General features: G+C 45.6%; 1 long non-coding RNA gene and 1 other non-coding gene across 6 annotated transcripts in view; one reads left to right on the forward strand and one right to left on the reverse strand.

The window, feature by feature from the left end:
• LOC103878451 overlaps positions 1-12,535 on the reverse strand; it is a 76,848-nt gene that overhangs the window by 45,716 nt on the left and 18,597 nt on the right. The gene's annotated exons all lie outside the window — the stretch shown is intronic.
• LOC116270212 lies at positions 1,574-1,680 on the forward strand. The gene has a single exon (XR_004178127.1). It is a non-coding gene; the product is annotated as a U6 spliceosomal RNA (small nuclear RNA).

Here is a 12,535-nt window from a genome sequence, read left to right on the forward strand (position 1 = left end):
ATTATTATTTGAGACGCACTCCCGCCTTGTCGCCCAGGTTGGAGTGCAGTGGCGTGATCTTGGCTCACTGCAACCTCCGCCTCCTGGGTTCAAGCAATTCTCCTGTCTCAGAGTGGGATTACAGGTGCGCACCACCATGCCCGGCTAATTTTTTGTATCTTTAGTAGAGACGGGGTTTGTCCATGTTGGCCAAGCTGTTCTCAAACTCCTGACCTCATGATCCACCCACCTCGGCCTCCCAAAGTGTTGGGATTATAGGCGTGAGCCACCATGCCCGACTGGTGTTGCTACTTTTCAATTTACTTTGCTCTGGGAAGAAAAGCTACATGAAATCTCTGGGTTAAAAAATTACAGACAGAGCCCAGCGCAATAGCAAGTAACTGCAGTCCTCAGGAGGCTAAGGCAGGAGTATTGCTTGAGCCCAGGAGTTTGAGGCTGTAGAGTGATATGATTGAGTCTGTGTACAGCCACTGCACTCCAGCCTGGGCAATACAGCCAACACCCCATCTCTAACATTTAAAAAAAAAAAAAAGATAAATGAAAAGATACACGGCCGGATGCATGTGCGGTGGCTCACGCCTGTAATCCCAGCACTTTGGGAGGATGAGGCAGGTGGATCACCCGAGGTCAGGAGTTCAAGACCAGCCTGACCAACATGGAGAAACCCTGTCTCTACTAAAAATACAAAATTAGCTGGCTGTGGTAGCATGAGCCTGTAATCCCAGCTACTTGGGAGGCTGAGGCAGGAGAATCACTTGAATCCAGGAGAAGGAGGTTGCAGTGAGCTGAGATCGCTCTTGCTGCCCAGATTGCACTCCAGCCTGGGCAGCAAGAGCGAAACTCCCTCTCAAAAAAAAAAAAAAAAGAAAGAAAAGAAAAGATATATAGATATAGATGAGGACATCTGGGGAGAAGAGCAGGGACTTCTTAAGTATAGGATACAATTTGGTATTGAATAATCACAACCATTTGTTTTTACATGGGGGAGAAACATCCTTGGCCCACAGCAGAATGGACGAAAGCCATCCATCCGCTCTTTTGGAAGGAGTTTTTTTTCAAAAAAATTCCGTGGTTTAGCTGGGCACGGTGGCTCACACCTGTAATCCCAGCACTTTGGGAGGCTAAGGTGGGCAGATCATGAGGTCAGGAGTTGAAGACTAGCCTGGTCAATATGGTGAAACCCTGTCTCTACTAAAAATACAAAAAAAAAAATTAGCCAGGCGTAGTGGCGGGCACCTGTAATCCCAGCTACTCAGGGGGCTGAGGCAGGAGAATTGTTTGAACCCAGGAGGAGGAGGTTACAGTGGGCCAAGATTGCGCCATTGCACTCCAGCTGGGCGACAGGGTGAGACTGTGTCTCGGGGAAAAAAAAAAAAAAATCCGTGGTTTTTAAAAAAAAGAAAAGCTAACTAACACAAACAAACAGGACAAGAGACATATCTAAATAGACAAGTAACAGAATTCCCAAATTCCCATGCCTCTGCACGCAGGACCTTGCTAATAAACCTCCCATTTGGAGTCCTACATGTCAAGGAAGATTACTAAGAAGAATTCAACTTCGAAAGGGCTTGGAGTGCTCACTTTGGCAGCACGTATACTAAAACTGGAACAATACAGAGGAGATTAACCTGCCCCTTGCATAAGGATGACATGCAAATCTGTGAAGCATTCCATATTTTTTTAAGAAAGTTTTTTTAAACAAACAAAAAAAAATGAAACAGCTTGGAAAACATCAGAGAAAGCCAGCAGACGATCCAGGCCACTGGAGCCTATTCAGCCGAGCCTGGGCTCCTGCCCCGTTCAGCTGTGTGCCTGGGCCTGCAGCTCAGCAGGAGAGGGACCTTGCAGGACTCACACCTTGGCCTGAGAGGCCAGAGTAATAAAATTAGGATTATTTATGATGCAGAAGTGATTTAATAACATTTTTCAAGAACCTGAAGGATTTATGTAGAGGAACTGCTGTTCTAGTAACTAAACCCTTTTGGATGGTCTCCAAGATAAACCAGGCTTGTCTAGCTTCCGCCCTGAGCCCCTCCACCTCTTCCAGTTGCTCTTGGCAAATAATCTCTTCCACTTTACCGGAGGGTGATGGTCAAGGAGATGACCTTCCTGGCTGCTTTATCTACCCTCCTCCCCACCTCAAAATATCTCCCAACATCTCTCTTTGTTCCTTCACGTCACAAAGGAAGAATCAAAGGAGGAGGGAGCTAACATTTATTGACTGCCTGCTGCGTGCCAGCAGCTTGCAGAAACATTACCTCATTTAATTCCCACAAACACCCTGTGAGGTAGGCATAATTATCCCTGTTTTGCTTGTTAGGGGATGGAGGAAATCATATTCTTTTAGCAACTGGTATGAGAATTTCTCCTGGGGGCGAGGCGTGGTGGCTCGGGGCTGTAATCCCAGCACTTTGGGAGGCCGAGGAGGGTGGATGACTTGAGGTCAAGAGTTTGAGACCAGCCTGGCCAACATGGCGAAACCCTGTCTCTACTAAAAATACAAAAAATTGGCCGGGCGCGGTGGCTCAAGCCTGTAATCCCAGCACTTTGGGAGGCGAGGCAGGCTAGGATCCGAGTCAGAGTCGAGACCATCCTGGCTAGGGTGAAACCCGTCTCTATTAAATACAAAAAAACTAGCGGGCGAGGTGGGGCGAGGCCCTATAGTCCCAGCTACTCCGGGAGGCTGAGGCGGAAGAATGGCGTGAACCCGGGGTGAACTGCAGTGACTGAGAGATCCAGCCTACACGCCTAGGCTGACAAGCCGAGACTCCGATCTCAAAAAAAAAAAAAATACAAAAAATTAGCCCGGTGTGAGGTGAGGTACTTGCCTGTAATCCCAGCCTCAGAGTGGCTGAGCCATGAGGGGTAACGGAGGCCAGGAGGTAGAAATTGCAGTCCACACTCCAGCCTGGAGACAGAGCAAGCAGAGCAAGGCTCTGTCTCAAAAAAAAAAAAAAAAAGAATTTGTCTTGGGGAGAGAATCATCTTCATGGGAAAATGCCTTTATCAGCCTCTTTGGACAGTGTGGAGGGAGGGGAGAGAGATGAGGAAATGTGTGTGGAATGGGCAGGGTGAGGGGACAGTGGGCTCCTCACTCAGAAAGAAGAGGGGAGGGGCAGAGGCAAGAAAAGAGCAGGAGCTTTAGAGAAAGGCTTTGGGTGGCACAATATGCCCCTACCCTCAAAAGCATCTCTCTTAAAATCTCAAGTAAATTTACTAAGCTCATGAAATACTGAAAGAAAATTGTTGAATGTGCTTTCTGGCATAGGGTGAAACAAAGCCACGTGTGTTTCACCTGAGATGGTGACAGGCAGACCTGTAAAGGAAGTACATTTCCTAAATTCAAGAGCAGGAAGGCCCCCCACCCCCACCCGTTGACATCTGAGTTCTGTAGAGAGGGGAAAACTGAGGCTCAGAAGTTAATGAACTTCACTAAAGTCACACAGCATCACTAACAAAGGGAATTGATCCCAGGTCTGTTTATCTCGAATGCCTATTGTTTTTACTCTACTCCACATGCTGCTCGAACAAAGATAGCTTCTTCCTCTCCCAGGCCAACTCTTCCACTGCTGTACTCCATCTAATCATAGTAATTAATAGTAGTGAATATGCATTGAGTGTCTACCATATGCCAGACATTGTTGCATGCAGTAGCTCATTTGCTCCTCACAACGACACTATATTTTTGACCATATAATTATTCACATTTTATTATATGGAAACTGCTGCTCAGAGAGGTTAAGACACTAGCTCAAAGTCCCACTGCTGTAAGTGGTGAAACCAACATTTGAATCACAGCCCGTGGTCTTAACTGCATTGCACTCTCTCATCTCATCCCTTCTCACCTCTTGAAAGAACAGTTCTTCAAATTAACCCATCTAATTAACCTGTTCTCTCCCTCCCGCTCCTAGGATGGGACCTGGTGGGGTTTGCAGAGGTCACGCAACACTGAACAGGGAAGGTGTTCTGATGGGCTTGGGTCAAAGCTCAGGCTAATAGTATAACTTGGGGGTTGGTAAATTTTTTCTGTAAAGAGCCAGACAGTAAATATTTCAGGCTTTACGGGCCATATGGTCTCTGTAGCCAACTGCTCAACTCTGCTGTTGTAACATGAAAGTAGCCATAGTCATAAGTGAATGGGCAGGACTGTGTTCCAATAAAGCTTTATTGATGGACACTGACATTTGAATTTCCTAAAATTTTTATGTGCCACAAAATACTATTCTTCTTTTGCTTCTTTTCTCCAATCATATAAAAAGGTAAAAACCATGCTTAGTGTAAAAGTCACATAAAAATGAGAGGCAGGCTGGATTTGGCCTGCAGGTGACAGTTCGCTGACCCTAGTTTTACCAAACCTTCCCTTCTTTTGGATTCTACATCCAGCTGGGCCAACTCCAGATTAAACAGCTTCTAGGTCGGGCTTTGAGCCTGCCCTCCTTTGCCCGCTCCTCCTACATACGAAACCACACAGGTCCAGTCCACAAGCCTCTGCTCATCGCTGCCCCATCAGGAGCTCTCCTCCAGTCTTCCAGCATCTCCTGACCAACCACAAGCTGCTGTCTGCTGTCCCTGCAGGAGGTGGCCATAAAGAAAGATGGAACTGCCATCATTTAGATGACCCTGGTGAAGCAAAGCCCCAAGGACAGGTTAAAGGGGTATCACCCAAACACTATGACAAGCCTTGCAAATAATACACTTCAAATAGACTGCACATCAAAAAAGGAAATCTCTAGGAAAGGTGGAGAAGACATTGCTAACAATCTGGGTCCAAGGAAGGAGTCCTGGAGACAGAAATGGAAATGCCTTTCTCCTGCAGGAGACCAAGGCCAGAGGACAAGATATGGAAGACAGGAGTGCCCCAGGGTCACAGGACAGTTTAGGTCTAGTACCACAGAGAGGACTAAAAAGCACTGACAGTCAGGCGTGGTGGCTCACGCCTGTAATCCCAGCACTTTGAGAGGACAAGGCGGGTGGATCACCTGAGGTTGGGAGTTCGAGACCAGCCTGGCCACCATGGCAAAACCCCATCTCTACTAGAAATACAAAAATTAGCCAGGCATGGTGGCACGTGCCTGTAATCCCAGCTACTCGGGAGTGAGGCTGAGACACGAGAATTGCTTGAACCCAGGAGGCGGAGGTGCAGTGAGCTGAGATCGTGGCACTGCACTCCAGCCTAGGTGACAGAGCAAGACTGTCTCAAAAAAAAAAAAAAAAAAGCACTGACTAAGGAAAGGCTAAGAATAACAACAACAACAACAAAAAACTGTTAACTTTTTTTTATTAAACACCTATTGTGTTCTAGGCATATGTTGCTGGTTTTTAAAAAATAATACTGTCTCTTATTTAACTCTTTCAATACTCTGGCAAAATAGTCATTTAAAAAATCTTGCATTCATTTTTTAAAAATAAATATTGTGCATCTTTTATGTGGCAGACACTATGCTAGATGCTGAGGATAAGCAAGTAAGCAAAAATAGACCTTGTGCCTGCTTTCATGGAGATTATACAGGGATTGACAAATTTTTTTTCCGTAAAGGACCAGATTGTAAGTATTTTAGGTTTTGTGGGCCAGAAGGCCTCTGCTGCAACTACTCAACTCTGCCACTGCAGTGCAAAAGCAACCACACACAATATGTAAAAAAGTAGGTGTGGCTGCGTGCCAGTAAAACTTTTTTATAAAAATAGGCTTTAGGCCAAAGCTGGCTACAGTTTGCTGACCCCTGTTCTAGTAGGAGACAAACATTAAGTAAATAATTACACAAAAAGCAATCATTAAGTGACATCAGGTAGAAGTTCCTGATACTAAAAAACACTATAATCAGAGAGATTTAACCTATTCAGGGAGATCAGAGGTTTCCCTGAGGGAGCAGGTCTTAGATCTAATGTAGCAGTTAATTAGTGAGGTGAGGGTAAGACTATTGCAGACAAAGGAAACAGCTTGTGCAAAGGCCTGGGCCAGAAAGAAGCATAGTAAACCCAAGTTAAAAGAGGTTTATAGGGCCAGCGCGAGGTGGCTCACGCCTATAATCCCAGCACTTTGGGAGGCCGAGGCAGGCAGATTACCTGAGGTTGGGAGTTTGAGACCAACGTGGAGAAACCCTGTCTCAACTAAAAATACAAAATTAGCTGGGCGTGGTGGCACATACCTGCAATCCCAGCTACTAGGGAGGCTGAAGCAGGAGAATCGCTTGAACCTGGGAGGCGGAGGTTGCGGTGAGCCGAGATCGTGCCATTGCACTCCAGCCTGGGCAACAGGAGCAAAACTCCATCTCAAAAGAAAAAAAAAAAAAAAAAAAGAGGTTTATAAGCCTGGTGCGGTGGCTCATGCCTGTAATCCCAACATTTTGGGAGGCCGAGGGCGGGTGGATCACAAGGTCAGGAGTTCAAGACCAGCCTGGCAAAGATGGTGAAACCCCATCTCTACTAAAAATACAAAAATTAGCTGAGCGCGGTGGCGGGTGCCTGTAATTCCAGCTACTTGCGAGGCTGAGCCAGATAATTACTTGAACTCGGGAGGCAGAGGTTGCAGTGAGCCGAGATCTTGCCACTGCACTCCAGGCTGGGTGACAGAGTGAGATTCTGTCTCAAAAAATTAATTAATTAATTAATTAATTAATTAAAAGGTTTATATAGGTGGGGCAGAAAAAGTCAGTGAGTGTGAGCTCAGACTGAAAACAGCAGGGAGTGCTAAGCCCTGTAAGGTCTTGTGGATCTTGTTAGGGGATAAGGTCCCTATTTAAATACAGAGACTGCTGCACAGGGAGTTAAGTAACACGCTCAAGGTCATGTAGCCCGCAAAAGGTGGAGCTAGAAGCCTTATCTCTAGACCCAACTTCTGTATTCCCTTCGTGTTCATTTTGGTTCTGTTTGCCCAGTGTCTTTACAAATTTTCCTCTGTGAAATTCCCAAATCATTCAACAAAATTAAAAGGAAAGAGAAAGCCGAGTCCTGCACCTAGGCTAGGAGGCTAGCAGAGCCCTGATACCAGCGGGAAACCAGAGTGAACCTGGCAGATAAGTCCTACTGTGGAGGACCTACAGGTCTGGGGAGAGCTGTGCTCCTACTTCTCCTTTTTTCTCTGATGACCCCTTACATGAGTCTTAGCAAAGCTTCCTCTGTCCTTGATGTCAAAGGAACCTTCAGAATTATCGCCCAGACTCCTCCCCCTGCGTTGCCAGGCCCTCTGGATCTTGCCCTGCCTGCCTCTGCACTCTGTCCTCACTGCCTCACTTGCACGCTCCCCTTGGGGACACTTGCGTGGCTTGCTGCTCTGTGAACACTCCACGTCCCCTCCTCAGTTCCACGCTGTTCCGCTGCTGGAAGAGCACATGCCTTGCCCTTCCCCTTTGTCTGGAAACCTTCTCTTCTTGAAGAATCCACAAAAATGGAGCACATAGACACCATGGAATACTATGCAGTCACAAAAAAGGATGAGTTCATGTAATTTGCAGGGACATGGATGAAGCTGGAAACCATCATTATCAGCAAACTAACACTGGAACAGAAAACCATACACCACATGTTCTCACTCCTAAGTGGGAGCTGAACAATGATAACACATGGACACAGGGAGGGGAACATCACACACTGGGGCCTGTCAGAGGGTTGGGGGGCTAGGGGAGGGATAGCATTAGGAGAAATACATCATGTAGATGACGGGTTGATGGGTGCAGCAAACCACCACGGCACATGTATACCTATGTGTGCTTTCATAAGCCCTCCAGGTGACGCTGAGGCAGGCGAATGTTTGAGAACCACGGCCTCACCAGAAGTTATTGCTCATTAAATTGTTGATTCCCTGAGGATGGTAACTGGTTGTTTTCAGCCTAGAAAAGAAAAAGAGTAACTGAGAAAATGACACGAAAAGCTTTTACTAGGCTGGGTTTTTAGAAAAGAAATTTTCTGACACGATATTTCAAATATGGGACTTTCAAAGAAGGCTCTGCTTTGTAAGCGTTGAAAAACAAGATCGATTCTCCTCTGTCTGGCTTGGGTGTGGTCTTGCTGAAGGGCAGGGGTTTGGACGAGATAACCTCGCCAGATGCCCTCCACTGCTCAGATTCTCTGCTTCTCGATATTCTATGCTCCAGGAAAGAAATATAAGTTAGGGAGCAGGGCATTATTGCTAGGGGACTTTGGGCTTTCAGCCCACAAGGAAGTATATACTTCTTTCCTCTTCTAAGGTGAGTCTTTGCCAGTCTATACTCATAAAAAGAGATGACCAGGACCTTTGAGAAAGGTAATTGTTTGTTTTTAGGTCATAAAAATGAATCCTTGCTTTGTTTTCAAAGGAACATGCTCTTCATGCAATCTATACAATCTGAATGACAAGTAGGTGAGGTCCAAGATTGGAAAGATAAAACTTCATTGTTGGTTTTTGGCCTGGAGCTGAAACAATGGGACAAAGGAGTGGCTTGTTGGTATAAGCTCTATAAAACACAATAATATTAGTCATGTAAACAGGAGAAAATAGGAGAGGCTTAATGAGATAAATTACACCGAGTCACCACATTAGGGATTAAAAGATTCTGATTAAGCAAACGCTGAAAAGTACAAAAGAAAGGATAAAGGGAAGCGTGGTAACTTTAGTGTTAGAAAACAATGGGTCCTTCTATCTAGGGTGCTGTTTGACAAGGGGGAGCTTTGAGAGGCTGCCTGAGCCGACTGTGAGCGTCCATTAAGATCCCACTTTTCATCCAAAAAAAAAAAAAATCCTATACTCAAACCAGGGCTCACAAAGCCAACACATTCTTCTTTTCTTCCTTATTCTTTTTCTTTCCCTCTTCACAATTGCAAAGCAATCCATTTTGCTAGATGAGTCTGTGAAGGGAATAAAAGCACTCCAGGTTTCTGAATCTATTGGCATTCCCAGATTTGCTGGCCTAACTTCCAAAGTGTGACTGGCTGCCATTCTCAGGCTAAGGGGAAAATAGCCAACTCATTGATGTTTAAGATTGCCTGTGTACCTGTGAGAACAGCCACTTTTTCATAACTATTTTTATAAGGACATTTGAACAACTGAAGTAGAGGGTACAGATGTGTACTATTTCAACTAACAGAGCTGCTGGAGCCTTGAGTCAGTATTACATGCTCATCATGTAGCTGTCTGTATTAAAGTGCACATCTACAGATGAGAAGATATAAAACTCTGTCAAAACGCAGAACAGCGAAACTCTCAGTGGTTCACACTTCCACATACTTCTTGGCACCGGTATAAGTGCAAGGTCGCCAAAGACCAGCGAGCCTTTATATAGATGTATATTTTGAGACAGAGTCTTGCTCTTTCACCCAGGCTGGAGCACAGTGGCACCATCTCGGCTCATTGCAACCACTGCCTCCCAGGTTCAAGTGATTCTTGTGCCTCAGCCTCCCCAGTAGCTGGGATTAGAGGTGCGTGCCACCACAACCGGCCTGGAACAATTTTTTTTTATTACATAAATGTAAAACATAAGCTCCCAGAAGCAGAATTGCTTTCAAAGGGTAGGAATGTTTTAAAATTTTTGGTATTACTTACACATGCCTTTCAGAACAGTGATACTAGGCCAGGTACTGTGACTCATGCCTGTAATCCCAGCACTTTGGGAGGCCAAGGCTGGCGAATCGCTGGAACCCAGGAGTTCGAGACCAGCTGGGCAACATGGGGAAACCCCACCTCTACTAAAAATACAAAAAATTAGCTGGGTGTGGTGGTGCACACCTGTAGTCTTAGCTATGGAGGCTGAGTTGGGAGAATCACCTGGGCCCAGGGAGGTACAGGCTGCAGTGAGCCAAGATCCCAGCCTGGGAGTACACTCCAGCCTAGGAGTGAGAACCTGTCTCAACAATGAAAGAAAAGTGATATGAAATTCACTTCGACTAACAGTGAATGATTTTGCTTATTTCCTTGATTCCCTGAGCCATACTTTTTCGTACAAGTATTTGCCAATTTGAGGAGCTAAAAATGACATTCCATTTTTGTTTTAATAAGTATTTCATATTCATGTTCTATATATATAGAGAGAAAATTGTTTTTTCTTTGGGAATTGCGTATTCATGTGTTTGCACATTTTTTTTTTACTGAAATAGCGGTAGTTTTTTGCATGGATTATAAAAACTTCATGTATTAATGATACTACTTTACTTGCTCATATATGCTGTAGGATTTCCCTCTAATTTTTCATTTTAATTTTTTTCATGGTGTTTTTGATATGCCAAAGTATTTAACATTCATGTAGTCAAATCCAGAAATGCGTTGTTTTCTTCCTTTGCTTTTAAGCTTACAAAATTCTCTACTGGCTGGGTATGGTGGCTCAAGCCTGTAATCCAACACTTTGGGAGGCTAAGGTGAGAGGACGGCTTGAAGCCCAGAGTTCAAGACCAGCCTGGGCAACATAGCAAGACCCCATCTCAAATATTAAAAATTAAAAATTTTAAACATTAAAAATAAATAGATAGGGCCAGGCATGGTGGCTTACACCTGTAAAACCAACACTCTGGGAGGCTGAGACAGGAGGATCACTTGAGCCCAGGAGTTCGAGACCAGCTTGGGCAACAGAGCAAAATCCTGTGTCTATGAAAAATAGAAAAACTAACCGGGTGTGGTGGTACATGCCTGTAGTCCCAGCTACTCGGGAGGCTGAGGTGGGAGAATGGTGTGAACCCGGGAGGCGGAGCTTGTAGTGAGCAGAGATCGCACCACTGCACTCCAGCCTGGAGGAGAGTGTGAGACTCTGTCTCAAAAAATAAAATAAAATAAAGTAAAATGCAGTTGCCTCATCCTCTGAGGTGGGACCCATAAATCTGCATTTTCACCAAGCATCAGAGAGAATTCTTCTGCAAGGTGGCACAAGAAAATTTTCAACATTGATTATCTGATTCGATACATAGGTATACATCCACATCCATATCTGTATAGTACCCACGGATCATCTCCAGCTGTACATCCCCCTGGTACCTACAGCTCAATCCAAAACAGAATTCAACACCTCTCTACCCAAAACTCTTCCTCCTCTAAGTATCATTTTTCTTTCTGACACACACCATGACGTTTCCTTGCCCCAGATCTGAATCAGCCATGTCTTCAGGGAGCTCTGGGTACATTCTCATGGGTAATGACATTCAGATACTAAGATATTGGCACTAGGTATCATTAGAATTCTCTTGTCTTAATTTGAACTGTTTTCTCAGGATGCAGTTCCAACAGTGGGATTATTAAATTAGGAAAGGTGAAATATTTTATGGCTCTTAATTCAATATTGACAAAGGTACAGCCAGTCCACTGCTGGGCTCTGTTGGGACTGTATTCCTTTGCCTCTCCTTCGCCTGTTAGTGTCAGTCGCTAATATTAAAGCAGTAGCATTGGCTGACAGTGTCCTCAACTGTGAGAGCTTCAGAGAACAGTTCTGATGCACAGCTCCTGTCATTCCCCTATCTGGTCCTCTGGGGATCTTTCCTGAAGAGACACATTCTGAACTAGAGCCAGAGGGGGAATAAAGAACTAGCTGGGTAAGTGCATAAACAGCTCGACTTCTACCTCCTCCCCAAATTAGTGCAGCTCTGGTTAATTTTGTGTGTGTGTGTGTGTGTGTGTGTGTGTGTGTGTGTGTGTTGAGATGGAGTCTCACACTGTCACCCAGGCTAGAGTGCAGTGGCCTGATCTAGGCTTACGGCAACCTCTGCCTTCCGGTTTCAAGTGATTCTCCTCCCTCAGTCTCCTGAGTAACTGAGATTACAGGCGCCCACCACCACGCCTGGCTAATTTTTGTATTTTTAGTAGAAACAGGGTTTCACCATGTTGGCCAGGCTGGTCTCGAACTTCTGACCTAGTGATACGCCCACCTCGGCCTCCCTAACTGCTGGGATTACAGGCATGAGCCACTGCACCCGGCCAACTCTGGTTGATTTTTAGGGGAAGACATGGCCAAGGCCGGAACTCCTGAGCAGGGCATTCCACTTCTGTTTCTTTCCTGAGTCTAAGCAGCATCAGAATGTACAAGGAAGGCTAGCCTGATCCTTTGGGGTGGCAGGAGGTAAGAAAGAATAAAATGGAGGCCGGGCGCGGTGGCTCACGCCTGTAATCCCAGCACTTTGGGAGGCCAAGACGGGCGGATCACGAGGTCAGGAGATCGAGACCATCCTGGCTAACCCGGTGAAACCCCGTCTCTACTAAAAACTACAAAAAAACTAGCCGGGCGAGGTGGCGGGCGCCTGTAGTCCCAGCTACTCGGGAGGCTGAGGCAGGAGAATGGCATGAACCCGGGAGGCGGAGCTTGCAGTGAGCCGAGATCCGGCCACTGCACTCCAGCCTGGGCGACAGAGCGAGACTCCGTCTCAAAAAAAAAAAAAAAAAGAATAAAATGGAATGTGGTTTCTGAACTTTAATGAACAGTAATGACACACGCTGATAACTGTGGCCCAGGTTAGTATACTGAGGGGAATGCAGGGTGGTGAGGGAGTAGTCGAGAGGAAGGTACAAAGGGGACAGAAGAATGACGGCAAAGCGGGCTCTCCTAGAACCATTTTAGATGTGCAGGAGAAGAAATTCCCTCTCCCAAAT

Source organism: Papio anubis, chromosome 13 (assembly GCF_008728515.1).
Source record: "Papio anubis isolate 15944 chromosome 13, Panubis1.0, whole genome shotgun sequence".
In the NCBI taxonomy this organism is placed as follows: Eukaryota; Metazoa; Chordata; class Mammalia; order Primates; family Cercopithecidae; genus Papio; species Papio anubis.